The sequence below is a fragment of the Rhinoraja longicauda genome, chromosome 25, assembly GCF_053455715.1.
Source record: "Rhinoraja longicauda isolate Sanriku21f chromosome 25, sRhiLon1.1, whole genome shotgun sequence".
Classification (NCBI taxonomy): domain Eukaryota; kingdom Metazoa; phylum Chordata; class Chondrichthyes; order Rajiformes; family Arhynchobatidae; genus Rhinoraja; species Rhinoraja longicauda.
The window spans coordinates 9,739,877-9,756,427 of NC_135977.1; the positions used below are offsets into that span (position 1 = coordinate 9,739,877).

The following is a 16,551-nucleotide window of genomic DNA, read 5'->3' on the forward strand; positions in this document are numbered from 1 at the left end:
CCAGTCAGCGGAAAGGCCGAACATGATTACAATGGCACCATCCGGTTTACAGATACACGATAAAGGGAATAATGTTTAGTGCAAGATGCAGTTGAGTAAAGTCCAATCAATGATAGTCCGAGGGTCTCCAGTGAGGTAACTGGTAGTAGCACGGGCCAGCTCTCCAGTTGGTGATAGGATGGATGTTGCCTGATAACAGCTGGGAAGAAACTGTCCCTGAATCTGGAGGTGTGTGTTTTCACACGTGTGTGGGAGAGGGGAGAAGAGGGAGTGGCCAGGGTGTGACTTGTTCTCTATTTTGCTGCTGGCCTTGCCGAGGCAGCGTGGAGCATAGATGGAGTCAATGGAAGGGAGGTTGGTTTGTGTGATGGTCCGGGCTGCGTCCACAATTCTCTGCCATTCCTTGCGGTCTTGGATGGCGCTGTTCCCAAACCGTGCTGTGATGCATCCCGATGTAGAAGTTGGTGAGAGTTGTCGGGGACGTGCCGATCGTCCTGAGCCTTCTATGGAAGTGGAGGCATTGGTGTGCGTCCTTGGCCATTGCTCGGTGTTGGGTGGTCATTGGGAGGTTGAGGTCCTCGTGCAGGTCTGCTGCTGTGGTGCCGCTCTGCACCAGTGCCCAGGTACACATACAACCCCCCCCTCCCCGAAAGTGTGGCGCCTAGGCCGGGTGAGGCGGCCAATCTGGACCTCATTATAGACAATAGACAATAGGTGCAGGAGGAGGCCATTCGGCCCTTCGAGCCAGCACCGCCATTCAATGTGATCATGGCTGATCATTCTCAATCAGTACCCCGTTCCTGCCTTCTCCCCATACCCCTGACTCCGCTATCCTTAAGAGCGCTATCTAGCTCTCTCTTGAATGTATTCAGAGAATTGGCCTCCACTGCCCTCTGAGGCAGAGAATTCCACAGATTCACAACTCTCTGACTGAAAAAGTTTTTCCTCATCTCTGTTCTAAATGGCTTACCTCTTATTCTTAAACTGTGGGCCCTGGTTCTGGACTCCCCCAACATTGGGAACATGTTTCCTGCCTCTAACGTGTCCAACCCCTTAATAATCTTATACGTTTCGATAAGATCCCCTCTCATCCTTCTAAATTTCAGTATATACAAGCCTAGTCGCTCCAGTCTTTCAACATAGGACAGTCCTGCCATTCTGGGAATTAACCTAGTAAACCTACGCTGCACGCCCTCAATAGCAAGAATATCCTTCCTCAAATTTGGAGACCAAAACTGCACACTCGTTGGGCCCTCTGCAGGCGATTGGCGGGTCGAATTTGCCCCCTGTGGCCGGAGCTCTGGAACTCCAGCCCAGCCAGAGGCAGTAGGTCTGTTCCCATAGCTGACTTCTGAGGCCGGCCTTGCGGGCGGTATCTCGACCCCTGTGCTCACTAGGCAGACCGTTCCCGTACCTCCCGACGGCCCTCTGTTGGTCCGGCAGAATCAGGTAGTCCAGAAAGGCTCTGGAACCAATGGTGCCAACCCTAATGGTCACCTATCTACGTCCTCCAAGATGCTGCCTGACCCGCTGAGTTACTCCAGCACTTTGTGTCTGTTTTCGGTGTAATCCAGAATCTGCAGTTCCTTTCTACAACCGTTCTGTTATCCCACTTCCTTACTTGCTCCCTACACACTAGCAACAATTAATAGACCATTGAACCTACAAACACGCACGTTTTTGGGATGTGGGAGGAAACAGGAGCACCCAGAGGGAACACCGACCGCCTGGTCACAGGGAGGACATGCAAACTCCACACAGATAGCACCTGAGGTCAGAATCGAACCTGGCTCATAAGGTCAAAGGAATAGGAGTAAAATTAAGCCATTCGGCACTTCAAGTCTACTCTGCCATTCAATCGTGGCAGATTGATCTCTCCCTCCTAACCCCATTCTCCTGCCTCCTCCCACTAACCCCTGACACTTGTACTAATCAGGTCCCCATTAAAGGAGGCGCTGGTCCATGAGTTCCCAGTGGATCGCTGGCGCTGTGAGGCAGCAGCTCTACCCACTGTGCCATTATGTTGCCCTCTGGCCAGTACCACTCACGTGACTCTGTACCCACACCATGGCGGTGGTCGCGGCTGTGAGAGTCTCCCAGGTGGAAGCCTGTGATGTGATATCTTCAGGTTCAAATCCCAAAACTCTGTCTCTGCCGGTGAATTGAGAGTGGATTTGCATCACACGGTGCCTTTCATGATGGTGTCAAGACACCACTCTGCCTTTCAGACAGTTGACACGCTTTTGAAATATGCTTACTCTTGCAACGCTGGGTACTCAATGACAGACGTTACAGCAATCTCCGACAGACAGCAGTGTGGTCTGTTTGAAGTGATGTTTGGTGAGGGATGTATGCTGGAGGGGTCTCTGGGGAGAAATCTTTGCTGCCTCTTCAAACAGGGGAGTGGCTCCTTTCCTCCCTTCCTGAGGGGAATCATTGAATGGTTGCTTAACATCTGAAAGGCAGCAATTCTGACCGCAGAGCTTACTCCACACAGCACAAAACTGTCGGCCTTGATTTTTGTTTCAGTCCCTGGTGTGGGTCTCGAACCTGCAACCTTGTAACTTTGAGGCTGGAGCAAGCCGGACCTCTGTCGGAAGCAGAATTAAGCCATTGGGCCAATAGGATCCACTCCGCCGTTCAATCATGGCTGATCTACCTTTCCCTCTCAATCCCGTTCTCCTGCCTTCTCCCCATAACCCCTGACACCTGTACTAAACACGAATCTGTCAAACTCTGCCTTAGAAATACCCATTGACTCGGCCTCCACAGCCGTCTGTGGCATTGAATGCCACAGATTCACCACCCTCTGACCAAAGACATTCCTCCTCATTTCCTTTCTAAAGGTACATCCTTTTATTCTGAGGCTTTGGCCTCTGGTCCTAGACTCTCCCAATAGTGGAAACTTGCACCTGTGTACGCAAATTAACGCGAGTTAGAGGACTGCCTGTTCTAGTTTGTGTTTAGTTTATTGACACGTGTACCGAGGTAGAGTGAAAAGCTTTTGTTGCGTGCTAACCAGTCAGTGGGAAGAAGTATCGGCTCTGGGAAGGATGATAAATAAGGAGGGATGAGTGCAGAGAAGATTTACAAGGGTTTTTTCAGGACTTGAGAGCCTGAGCTGTAGGGAGAAGTTGGGCAGGCTAAGACTTTATTCCCTGGAGCGCTGGAGGATGATGGGTGATCTTATAGAGATGTTTATAATATTGAGAGGAATAGATAGGGTATGTGCACAGAGCATTTTACCCAGGGAGGGGGAATTAATAGACAATAGGTGTAGGAGTAGGCCATTCGGGCCTTCGAGCCAGCACCACCATTCAATGTGATCATGGCTGATCATTCTCAATCAGTACCCCGTTCCTGCCTTCTCCCCATACCCCCTGACTCCACTATCCTTAAGAGCTCTTTCTAGCTCTTAAGAACCAGAGGGCATGGGTTTGTTGAGAGGGGGATGATTTAATAGAAACAAAAGGGACAACCTTATCACGGAGGTTGGTGGGGTTATGGAATAATAATAATAATAATAATAATATAATATTCCTTTATTCGTCCCACACCGGGGAAATTTACAGTGTTACAGCAGCAAAGTGGATAGCAACAGAGCAAGAGATCATTCATTATAAATAAAAGATACATAAATTGTCATCAGTTTTCTGTGTGTTCTTAGCTGTTACTGTTGACTCATCTGCTGGGAGCAGTGCTGGTTGTGCAGTCTCACAGCAGCGGGAAGGAAGGACCTCCTATATCTCTCCTTCACGCACTTGGGGTGAAGGAGTCTGTCACTGAAGGAGCTACTCAGTGCAGTGAGTGTCCTGCATGGGGTGGGAGTCGTTGTCTAGCAGCGATGTTAGTTTTGCCATCATCCTCCTCTCTCCCACCACCTGCACTGAGTCGAGGGGGCAACCCAGGACAGAGCTGGTCTTCCTGACCAGCTTGTCGAGTCTCTTCCCTTCCGCCGCTGAGATGCTGCTGCTCCAGCAGACCACTCCATAGAAGATGGCCGATGCAACCACCGTGTTGTAGAGGTCCTTAGGAGTGTCCCCTACACTCCAAAGGACCTGAGTCTCCTTAACAGATAAAATAAGCTTTCTGAGGAGGTAGTTGAAGCACATACCATAACAACATTTAAAAGTTAAAAGTTTAAAAACAGGTACAGGGATAGGAATGGTTTAGAAGGATATGGGCCGAATGTGGGCAGGTGGGACTAGTGTAGATGGGATATCTTGGTCGGCATGGGCAAGTTGGGCCGAAGGGCCTCTTTCCATTTGGTCTGACTGTGACTATTCGCCATGGGCCACACCCACTTGCCTTAGAACTTCAGCTGATCAAATTCTTGGAGGATCTGTGCAGCCAACAGAAGCTCTTGTGATCATCTTGACTCACACTTGGACTTTGAGCCTGTGGCCAAAGGCATTTACTGCCAGCTATTGCTGGGAAACCAATGTCAATAGATAAGATGGAAGCGAAAAGTTTGACGTAAAGGACGTTTCCAAATGATCATTTCAACTTTTGAACCCGTGCTGTCACGATCGGTGAGATTTGATGACCCACCACAACTGGAGAAGAGCAAAGCTGGAGAAGAGAATAAGGGCTAGGCCATTTAGAACTGAGACGAGGAAAAACTTTTTCAGTCAGAGAGCTGTGAATCTGTGGAATTCTCTGCCTCAGAAGGCCGTGGAGGCCAATTCTCTGAATGCATTCAAGAGAGAGCTAGATAGAGCTCTTGAAGATAGCGGAGTCAGGGGGTACGGGGAGAAGGCAGGAACGGGGTACTGATTGAGAATGATCAGCCATGATCACATTGAATGGTGGTGCTGACTCGAAGGGCCGAATGGCCTACCCCTGCACCTATTGTCTATTGTTTATTGTCTTAAAACACCCAGTGCTGGAGGAACTCAGCGCGTTAGGCAGCATCCGACTGAAGAAGAGGTCCCCTCCGAAACGTCATCATATCATATCATATCATATATATACAGCCGGAAACAGGCCTTTTCGGCCCTCCAAGTCCGTGCTGCCCAGCGATCCCCGTACATTAACACTATCCTACACCCACTAGGGACAATTTTTATATTTACCCAGCCAATTAACCTACATACCTGTACGTCTTTGGAGTGTGGGAGGAAACCGAAGATCTCGGAGAAAACCCACGCAGGTCACGGGGAGAACGTACAAACTCCTTACAGTGCAGCACCCGTAGTCAGGATCGAACCTGAGTCTCCGGCGCTGCATTCGCTGTAAAGCAGCAACTCTACCGCTGCGCTACCGTGCCGCATCTGTCAGTTCTCTCCACAGACGCAAGCTGACTCTCTGAATTCCTCCAGCATTTTATATTTTGCTCAAGTTCCTTGCATCTCTAATTGGAATAGAGATTGCCTCCAAATCTTCATTGTTGTACACCAGTGGTAGGCAGTTCTGGCCTTTCAGTACGTGAACTATCTCAGCTTTAAAGAATCACAGGTCCACCACTGATTTACCGGCAATTGGTGGTCAGGCACCTCCTTTAATCCGGACAAATTTACGAGAGCGCGCCGGAAAGCCTCCTTGAAAATATGGCACCCAGACCGGTTAAGGCGGCTTATCTCAACCTCATCGGGAATTCTGCAGCCGAATGGGAGGTTGAACTTGCCCTCTGTGGCCGGGGCTCTGGAACTCTGAAGCCTGCAGATCCGTTCCTATTGCCAACATTGGGGGCCGATACTTCGGTCCCCCAAGGCAGTGAACTCTGGCCCGGCAAAACGGCAAAGCTCTGGAATATCATATCATATATATACAGCCGGAAACAGGCCTTTTCGGCCCTCCAAGTCCGTGCCGCCCAGCGATCCCCGTACATTAACACTATCCTACACCCACTAGGGACAATTTTTACATTTACCCAGCCAATTAACCTACATACCTGTACGTCTTTGGAGTGTGGGAGGAAACCGAAGATCTCGGAGAAAACCCACGCAGGTCACGGGGAGAACGTACAAACTCCTTACAGTGCAGCACCCGTAGTCAGGATCGAACCTGAGTCTCCGGCGCTGCATTCGCTGTAAAGCAGCAACTCTACCGCTGCGCTACCGTGCCGCCCTAATATTTCTTATATAAACTTTTTAAAATTAGTTTTAAGGGTACAAATGAGTTTACGAGCAGGACCCACAGTACCTTTTGCTCCTCGTTCCTGGGCCTCATTTTGAGCTTTTACTAATACGGGTGCTGGAAGTCGGTGGTAGACCTGTACCACATTATCATCTAAGATAGACACAAAATGCTGGAGTAACTCAGCGGGACAGGCAGCATCTCTGGAGAGAAGGAATGGGTGACGTTTCGGGTTGAGAGCCTTCTTCAGACTTCAGTCTCGACCTGAAACGTCACCCTTTCCTTCTCCCCAGAGATGCGGCCTGTCCCGCTCAGTTACTCCAGCATTTTGTGTATAGCTTCGATTTAAACCAGCGTCTGCCGTTCTTTCCTCCATGTTATCATCCGTTGGTTTCTTAAAGGCTACATGCACTTTTTTCGAAGCTCCATCAATTGTGTCGGGCTTTATTTTTCTGCTGTCCTTTCACATTTGGTTGTCTATAGTTTACTGTCAAGTCTCAGTAGCCTGGACATTGCATGATGAATCTGCTAACGTTCCCTGTCACAGCAGAGGAGGTTTTGGTTGATTATTGTCACGTGTACCGAGGTACAGTGAAAGCTTTGTTTTGCATGCGATCCAAACAGATCAGATTATCCCATACATAAATATATATATATATACATAAAGGCGGCAGGGGAAGAGAAAAGACATTCTGGCCTTCCATCACAGTGAGGAGGGGACTGGAGGAGACTCACTGTGATGGATGTTTCTTTTGTTTGGTGTTAGTTTACGATTGTATGTGTTATTGCATTTTTATTGATTATTCTTATTGGTCTTATTGTTGAACTGCGGGTCATTTTTCATTTCACTGCACATTTATGTGTTTGTGACAAATAAATGACTATTGAAATATAATCAAGTGAAACTCAAGTAAATAGACAGAGTAAAGGGGAAACATAGAAAATAGGTGCAGGAGTGGGCCATTCGGCACTTTGAGCCAGCACTGGCATTCAATATGATCATGGATGTTCATCCAAAATCAGCACATGTTCCTGCTTTGTCCTCGTATCCCTTGATTCCTTTAGCCCCTGAAGATACAGACTGCAGAATGTAGTTCAGCATCGCAGCATATCAGCTCCATAGACAGCCTGCAATAGGGTAGAGGTGAATCGGACAGTAGTATGAGTTTTAGAATACAGCAGGGAAACAGGCCCATTGACTCTTTGCCGACCAGCGATCCTCGTACACTTGTTCTATCCTAAATACTTGGGACTATTCATAGAAGTCAATTAACCTACAAACCTGCACGTCTTTGGAATGTGGGAGGAAACCGGAGCACCCGGAGAAAACCCAGGCGGTCACGGTGAGAACGTACAAACTCCGTACAAACAGCACCCGTAGTCGGGATCGAACCCGGGTCTCTGGCACTGTAAGGCAACGACTCTACCGATGTGCCACCTAATACGCTAGCTTATGGCTTATTTCATTCTGATTTCCAGGAGTGCAGTTTTGTAGTGAGCCGCATAAAGCCAGAAGCTGTTGTCAATGGTTTCCTGCTTCTTTGCAGGTAGGTGCTCTGAGGAAGTCACTCTTTTAGCAGATCAGGTGAACTAGACGGAATTGCACGTATAACCTTCAAGAGCCATGAAGGTGCAACTTAGATTTTTTTCAAATTGTTAAGCATTTCTGAGTTATCTCACTGTGCATGAGGTAATATTCTTCTATGCTTATTTTCTCCTCCAGTATTTTTAAACTCCCTTACTTAAATGATGCTTCTCTTTTTGCTTTAATTGCATGTTTCTATTTTTATTTTGGACTCCACAGTTTAAGAGGAAAAACTTAGTGACGCGGAGTTCTCACTTTCTGGTTTGCTGTGTGTGAATTCTTTAATGTGCTCGGTTGCTCACTTTGAGTCCGTGTCACGAGGTCATTGGATCGTTGTGGATGGGTTTCAATGAAAGTCAGAACCATTGCCTTAAAATAGACACAAAGCTGGAGTAACTCAGCGGGTCAGACAGCATCTCTGGAGAAAAGGAATAGGTGATATTTCAGGTCGAAACCCTTCTGCAGACTTTCAGTTTTCTCCAGCTTTTTGTGTATATTTTCGATTTAAACCAGCATCTGCAGTTCCTTCCGACATCATTATCTTAAAACTGCATTATCCAGGCCTATCAGAACACCGAACCTACCATGGCACAGCGGTATAGTTGTTGCCTTATAGTCCTTGCAGCGCTGGAGATTCGGGTTCGATCCTGACTACGGGTGTTGACTGTTCGGAGTTTGTACGTTCTCCACGTGACCTTGCGGGTTTTCTCCAAGATCTCGGTTTCCTTCCACAATCCAAAGACGTACAGGTATGTAGGTAAATTGGCTTGGTGTAAGTGGAAAATTGTCCCTAGGATAGTGTTGATGTGTGGGGACTGCTAGTCAGTGCGGACTCGGTGGGCCGAAGGGCCTGTTTCCGTGTTGTGTCTCTCAACCAAACTATGATCCTAGTGAAATCGGTGTTCTAGTTAAAAAAAAAAACAGCATTGAAGCTGAGTGTAAAGCAGCTGTAAATAACATTTTATGGGTTAGTGGGTTTATGGGTTTAGGTTTTCATTTTGATGGAAAAAAAACCAAGTAAAGAATTCAATCCCCCAAAAAACCCTGGTTTTAAAAAAAAGTCCAGGAATCCCATCTAATAAAATTGGAATGTGACTTATTCATGCAGTATAACTCTATCGCAGTATGTTTGTATCTTGTACTGGTTTTCGTTTGTTTTTTTGCGGGGGAAAAAAACAGACAGGGTAATGATTTCCAAACCTTTGGTTTTAAATCCCCATGAATAAAAATAGAGCTTATCTCACAGCTGAAGTTAATGGCGTCACATTTGCAAAAAGCAAATGTGAAACTGGCCCAGCTCGTGGAGTGATTGGGGCATTTAAGATTACATTTTAAAAAAACAAAACATAATATTTGCAGGATTATTTATGGGCCGAGTGATTTTGGACACAAAAAAAGGGGGGGTGGGGGGGGGGGGGGGGGGGAATTGGGGGTTGTAACTCATTACAGCATGCCTGCCTCGACTCAGTTATACAAGTCGTGTTTGCTTACATCACAAAGGTTTGTAACATATACTTTCTACCTCAGTCCACAATAACCACGAGTGCCCCAGTGAGTCATTCCGGAACCTGAAACTTAAAACAAAGCAAGGAATGAAAAGCTTTGCTTTCAAGAGAATATTTTAAACTTCACTAAAGTAAGGATTAGAAAGGAGTAATCCAATCTCTTGAGAGCAAAAACCAAGATTGGCGACGTCAGGTGGCATCACTCATTGATCAACAAATCTCTTTTTTTTTTTAAATTCAAGGTAATTACTGCGGTATGGTTTTGTGCACTTGCTTTTCTTGAAAGGATCTCGGAATGCAAGAAGTCGTCCAGGGTTTTTTTTTTTCCGGTGTAGTTTTGAAACTTTGGCTTTACTCTTCAGTTTTAGTGTTTTAATTTTGGAGGTACAGCGCGGAAACGGGTCCTTCGGCCCACCGAGTCGGCGCCGACCAGCGATGTCCCCGTACACCAGCACGATCCTACGCACTAGGGACAATTTACAATTATAACAAGCCAATTAACCGACAGACCTGCACGTTTTGGAGCGCGGGAGAAAACCAGAGATCTCGGAGAAAACCTACGCAGATCACGAGGAGAATGGACAAACTCCGTACAGACGAGCATTTGTAAACGGGAACGAACCCGGGTCTCTGGCGCTCCAACGCGGTCTGTAAGGCAGTAACTCCAACGCGGTGCCACCGTGCCGCCCAAAGTCATTGGGATATTTTACATGGCCAATTGAATAGTTCTGTAGCTTTGGAATGTTCATTTTATTTGGTCTTGTGGTTATAATTTGGAGTGAATAGGTTGGGGGGGGGGGTTGGAATGGTTCTTTTTCAGTTTTGGCTTTCAGGCATAAAGCTTAGAGGGGGTAAGGGCCAAATGGAGGTGATTGGGACTAGCCTAGATGGGGCACCTTGGTTGGAATGGGCAAGTCGGGCTGTTTGCGTGATCTGCGACATTATGTTGATGTAATCCAATATTTGCAAAAGCTGGATTACCAAACGTGTATTTTTGGTGGTGTGGTGAGCAGCTAGTTTTTTTGTTCTGAAGGCTTTTTTTCTCTTGGTCTGGAGTGCAGTTGCCTGCTGTTTGTGGGGATCTTCAGTGCAGGCCCTTTTCTGTACCTGCCCTGTGCTTCTGTACTGAAGGCAGGGGGGGGGGGGGGGTGATCCTTCCACCTACCCGTTCACAGATCAGGAGCTCTGGTCCCTAATCGCCCTTGCGCCTCTCTCCCTCCCCTCCCTGTGTGCTTACTTACTGACGCGGCAAATGGAAATATGAAAATGAATCCTTGAAACCGGAGAGCGCGAGGCAGTTCCTGGCTTTGCCACACCCGGCTTGTCAGTTCCTGGGGATTGATTTTACAAAACAAAAAGGTTGCAACACGGAAGCAGTCCATTTGTGCCATTGTCTCTGCGATGTTGAAATAAAGCCACTCTCCCGGGTGCGACCATTTTAGGAACTAGGTCACGTCTCTTCAGAGGCTTCTCCGATCAAATGTGAGCAGGGCTTCTCTTTCTACCTCTGAGTTCCAGACCCCTTCTAACCTACCAATGAAATTTTGGCTTCCACGTCTAAGGTCAGGAAGCGGGATAGATAGCATCCATATATCCCAATCCTGATCACCTCTTCCACAGCCAACAATGGACCATTGTGGGCTTCACCTTTCCTTAGCCATCGGTGCTGGCTCTGATTTGTTCTTTTCATGCCTCTACTTTCCCTCCCTCCTGACTCTCAGTCTGAAGAAGAATCTAGAACAGTAACGTCTCCACAGAGATGATGCCGGATCCACTGAGTTACTCCACCATTTTGTGTCTATCTTGGATGTAAACCAGCATCTGTAGTTCTTTCCGACACAACCTGCAAATATGTTTAGGCGGGGTGGGTAGTGGGAGCACCCTTAGGAAAGCTGCAGTTACAGAGTGTGCAAACTCCGCATGGATGACCACTGAGGTTGGATGAGAATAAATGAATGAATGAATGTTTATTGGCCAAGTATGTGCATGTACAAGGAATGTGCCTTGGTGCTCCGCTCACAAATGACAACACAAACATACAGTTAACAATTAAGAATAGAGCGTAAACTCATCAAAACAATAAGGATACAACATTACGGTCTAAACGTGTGGGTGAAAATAAACCAGAGCAAAAAAGAGAGACTACAGACTTTGGTTATTGAGTAGAACTATCACTTGTGGAAAAAAAGCTGTTTTGGTGTCTGGCTGTGGCTGCTTTGGCAGTCCGGAGTTGCCTTCTAGAGGGAAGTGCTTCAAAGAGTTTGTGGCCAGGGTGAGAGGGGTCAGAGATGATCTTGCCCGCTCGCTTCCTGGCCCTTGCAATGTACAGTTCGTCAATGGGGGGGGGGGGGGGGGGAGGGAGGTGGCAGCCAACAACCTTCTCAGCTGATGGAAGCTGGGTCCCTGGAGCTGTGAGGCAGCAGCTCTCCCATCTGCACCAGCTCCGCTGCGCTCCAATGCCACCTCCGTGTTGCGGGTTGAATTTTTTCCCCCTTCCCAAAGGAAAGCAAACTCTGTCACCTGTGTAACTCTGAGGCTAGCAGCGTCTCGGTGTAAATGCCCTTCACTGTGAGTAGCTGTGAACACGGTGGTAAATGGAAAATTGCAAAATCCCAGTGACTTGTGCGCAGTCTCACTTGTGCTGCAATGCCCCCCCCTGGTGGTTTTGGAGAGACTTTAATAAGGTATGGAGTGGGGTGACTTGATTTTGGTGCATTGGGTGGCAGGCATGAATGAGTGATACTTTATTATCACATGTGGCATGTCACAGTGAAATTCTTTGTTTGGCATACCATCAGGGTTGCCAACTGTCCCGTATTAGCCGGGACATCCCGTATTTTAGGCTAAATTGTTTTGTCCTGTACGGGGCCGTCCTGTATTAGGCCCGGACGGTCCTGTAGAGCCGGGCACTGTAGCCTGGGGGCCGCTGCAATCCCCGACAGTGTAGGCCCGGGCACTGCCTAACGGAGGTTGCGTAGCAACCCGCCTTCCGGCCTGGGCGGCCGCCATTGGTGGAGCAGGAGCACGTGGCCGCAGGCTGGGTGAGGTCACGTGGGGCACGGGGCAGTGACGTCACCTTGTCCCATATTTGGGAGTGAGGAAGTTGGAAGGAAGCATAGAACATTCAAGAATAAGGGGTAGGCCATTTAGATTTGAGATGAGGAAAAACTTTTTCACCCAGAGAGTTGTGAATCTGTGGAATTCTCTGCGACAGAAGGCAGTGGAGGCCAATTCACTGGATGTTTTCAAGAAAGAGTTAGATTTAGCTTGTTGGGCTAAAGGAATCAAGGGATATGGGGAGAAAGCAGGAAAGAGGTACTGATTTTGGATGATCAGCCATGATCATTTTGAATGGCGGTGCTGGCTCGAAGGGCTGAATGGCCTACTCCTGCACCTATTTTCTGTTTCTAACAGACTCTGTAGCTGGGACATGTTGGGCAGGTTGGGCCGAAGGGCCTGTTTCCATACTGTATCACTCTAAGACTATAATTAACAGCCTAATCATTAGTATGTGCTTGCCGCTCTGAGGTACAATTGATAGTTGCTTTCACAAAGTGAATCCCCAGAAATGGCAAGTCAGTCGACTTGCTTTTGAGGTCGGTTCAGGTAGGGTTGGGAATAATACCCTGTTGTTCAATAATTGCCTTGTGATCTCCTAATTCCTCTTACTCGTTCACATGAGGGTATTGTCTCAGTTACTCCATCCCATTAATTAATGAATTGGCTTTAGATGGAGAAAACTCTCAAATGATCGTGTGGGCGGCGCGGTGGCGCAGCGGTAGAGTTGCTGCCTTACAGCGCCAGAGACCCGGGTTCCATCCTGACCACGGGTGCAGTCTGTACGGAGTTTGCACATTCTCCCTGTGACCGGGTAGGTTTCCCCCCCTGGTGCTCTGGTCTTCTCCCACACTCCAAAGGCGTGCATGTTTGTAGGTTAATTGGCTTCGGTAAAAATTGTGAATTGTCTCTTGTGTGTGCTGGACAGTGTTAGTGCGTGAGGTGCTGCCACACGCTCAGTTGCAATCATTCAGGACAGTCATTGGAACGAGGCCTTACTTCCGCCCCCCCCCCCCCCCCCAGAAGTATTTCATAATCTAGCAGAGGTCATGCCAAAGGCATAGACCCTCCATTGGCACTCAAACTGATTGCCTGATCATCAGCTGCTGCTTGAGGTGCCAAGTCTGCATCACTTGGCTACTACATGTCCCTTGAACAGGATTAAACAGACCTGGAGTCAGGTTCATGTAGCACAGAAACAGGCCCTTCAGACGCCGACTCCCAGGAGGCGTTTGGAGAAAGAGACAAACAGGTACAGGTGCAGCCTTGCTCAGTATGATTCAGCTCCACCGCACAAACTCTGGACATGTGGTGGGGGGGGGGGGGGGGGGGGGGGGGTGAACGGGGGTGGTGGGGGCTATAGTGTGGTTGCACTGTCCACCGGTGAAGCATTAACCCAAGTCCCCACCTGCTCTGTCAAGTGGACTGAAACTGTTCCTTGGCAGTAGTTGTGAAGAACACAGCAATACTCCCCGGAGCACCGATCGATAGTAATCCCTCAACTAACTCACTAAAGATACCATCTGGCTAATTTACTGATGTTTGAAAGAGTGAACTGTATATTTTAGATTACAACTGCAGGACAAAAAGCATGGATTATGGTGTGTGAAGTACATTTGGCAATCCCAATGCATTTTGCACTGAGCACTGAAATGTGAGTCTTTCATCCCATCAATGGAAGAGAGGAACTAGTCTGTTCATCCAAAATTCCTATGTTAAATGGAAAATATGGATATGGAGCTGCTTTATGAAATGGTTTTGAGGGGGCAAGTATAATTGTGCTCATTGCGTTTGAGGTTTGGTTTAGAGATACAGTGCGGGAACAAGCCTTTCAGCCCCACGCCGACCAGCGACCACTCCGTACTATCCCACACACTTTACGGAAGCCAATTAACCAATAAACCCGTAAGTCTGTGGAGTGTTGGAGGAAACCGGAGCACCCGGAGAAAACCCTTGTGGTCACAGGGAGAACATGCAAACTCCATACAGACAGCGCCCGTAGTCAGGATCGAACCCGGGTCTCTGGCGCTGTCAGGCAGCTGTTCTAACACCGCACCACCCTGTTGCCCTTCGCTTTCTCCCCCCCCACCCCCCCGTCTGGAAATGCTATGCTGCAATGTTGAGACCAGCATTCTGCACTTGTATCTGTAAGGCAGCAGCTCTCCCACTGCGCCACCGTGCCGCGTACGGGCGTAGTTCACCGTCGATCATAAATGCACGTGCTTTTAACGGAGAGCAAAGAGCTTGCCCTCGCACGCAGAATTTCCATTTAAATAGCTTTTCAGTGAAAAGTGCTCAATGAATTAGCTCTGCACAGCAAGAGTGCCGTTTCAAGTGTTAATTGATGATTGTGTTAATTTTTGATGTGTTCTCTTGTATCGTGCTGTTATGTATAATTTTTTAATTATAACGTTAAAGGAGATTGCTGAAATCTTTTTTGTCTTTTTCTCTCTTTTATGTCTTGATTCTGTCTGTTTCTCCATTTTTTTTCCTCTTGCTGCTTTTGCTGTTTCTTTTTGTGTTTTTTGTCTTTTTTTAAAATCTGTCTGCATCTGTGTGTGGCCATGTTCACCTCCTCCTCCCCACCCCCCTCCCCAATAGCCTTTGTGGGTGGACTATTTCCAATGTCTACTGCCTAATGTACCACAGTCCCAATGTCTAAAGAGGTGGCTGGAAGCAGAAAAATGGCGGAGGTCGTCAGGTCTGCAGGTCTAAAAAGAGGCAAGGACACAGAGAGAGAGAGAGAGAGAGAGAGAGAGAGAGAGAGAGAGAGAGAGAGAGAGAGAGAGAGAGAGAGAGAGAATAGAATTAAATAGACCCACGGGTGTCACGGTGGTGCAGCGGTAGAGTTGCTGCCTCACAGCGCCAGAGACCCGGGTTCGATCCCGTCTACGGGTGCTCGTCTGTACGGAGTTTGTACGTTCTCCCCGTGATCGCGTGGATTTTCTCCGAGATCTTCGGTTTCCTCCCACACTCCAAAGACGTACAGGTTTGCAGGTTAATTGGCTTGGTATAAAGGTAAATTGTCCCTAGTGGGTGTGGAATAGTTTTAATCTGTGGGGATCGCTGGTCGGCGCGGACTTGGTGGGCCGAAGAGCCTGTTTCTGCGCTGTATCTCAAATTTAAACTAAACTGCGTTAAAAGACGCAAATGTTGCAGGATTGTTGAAATGGTGATTCCACCAGAACAATGGCTGCCTGCGATCTCAGAAGATAGAACTTGGAACAGTACAGCACAAGAACAGGTTCTTCGGCCCACACTGTCTGTGCAGAACGTGATGTCAAGACCCAACTCTTGATCTTGGGGAAGAGGTTGGGTGGACCGGACCCTGCTGGGTTTGGGGGACTGAGGTGGGAGGCCATGGAAGGAGATCTGCCAAGCAAGTGAGATCAGTGACTGCCTTGGAGCCAACTGATGTTCCCAAAGATATAAGAGTTTGTAGGTCAATGGTCCCGTGGGCGAGTGGTTGAATAGTCAGGAGGGGCAATGAGGATGTGAGAGGAATTAGAAAACTGGAGTAGGAAGAAAACTGCAAGTGCTGGTTCAAATCGAAGGTAGACACAAGATGCTGGAGTAACTCAGCGGGTCAGGCAGCATCTCGGTAGACCCGAAACGTCACCCATTCCTTCTCTCCCGAGATGCTGCCTGACCCGTTGAGTTACTCCAGCATTTTGTGTCTACCGTGGAAAATTGGAGTAACGCGGGAATAACGTAAATGGCTGGTTGAAGATTGGCACTGACTTGGTGAGCCATGGGGGGCTTGTTTACTTAAGATAGACACAAAGTGCTGGAGTAACTCAGCGGGTCAGGCAGCATCTCTGGAGATAAAGGACGGGTGATGCTTCGGGTTGGGGCCCTTCTTCAGACTGACAGTAGAGGGGAGGAACTGGAAGTATGAAAAGGCCGGACCAAAGCAGGGCTGGCAGCAGATGGCCTCGGAAGGGTGGAGCCTTGTTTACTTGCAGCATCTCTCTGCCTGTGTTCAGTAGTTGGTGGTGTTGTGGGTTACAGTGGCTGAGTTGATGCTTGGCTTGTCCAAGGTTGCAGTCAGTTCTGCTGTGTGTTTACTGCACAACCAATCTCATGAATTCCCACCATCCAGGGACCCGCACAGTCCTTCCATGGGCAGTAATTAGCGGGTGGATGATTATTCCCCCCCTCCCATCCCTTGCTTGGGGCTGTTCAATATACCGAGCCCTCCCCAATGTGTACACTTTGTAGAGTAATCCAGGGGCTGGTCAGGTTTGCGTCAGTTTAGAGATACAGCGTTTGCGTTTTAGTTGAGAGATACAGCATGGAAACAGGCCCTTTGGCCTACCGACTAGT

The 16,551-nt window shown here is 48.2% G+C and overlaps 1 protein-coding gene across 2 annotated transcripts in view; it reads left to right on the forward strand.

Annotated features, from left to right (window-relative positions):
- The window catches only part of msi1b (musashi RNA binding protein 1b), a 145,923-nt gene that overhangs the window by 37,534 nt on the left and 91,838 nt on the right, over positions 1–16,551 (forward strand). The gene's annotated exons all lie outside the window — the stretch shown is intronic.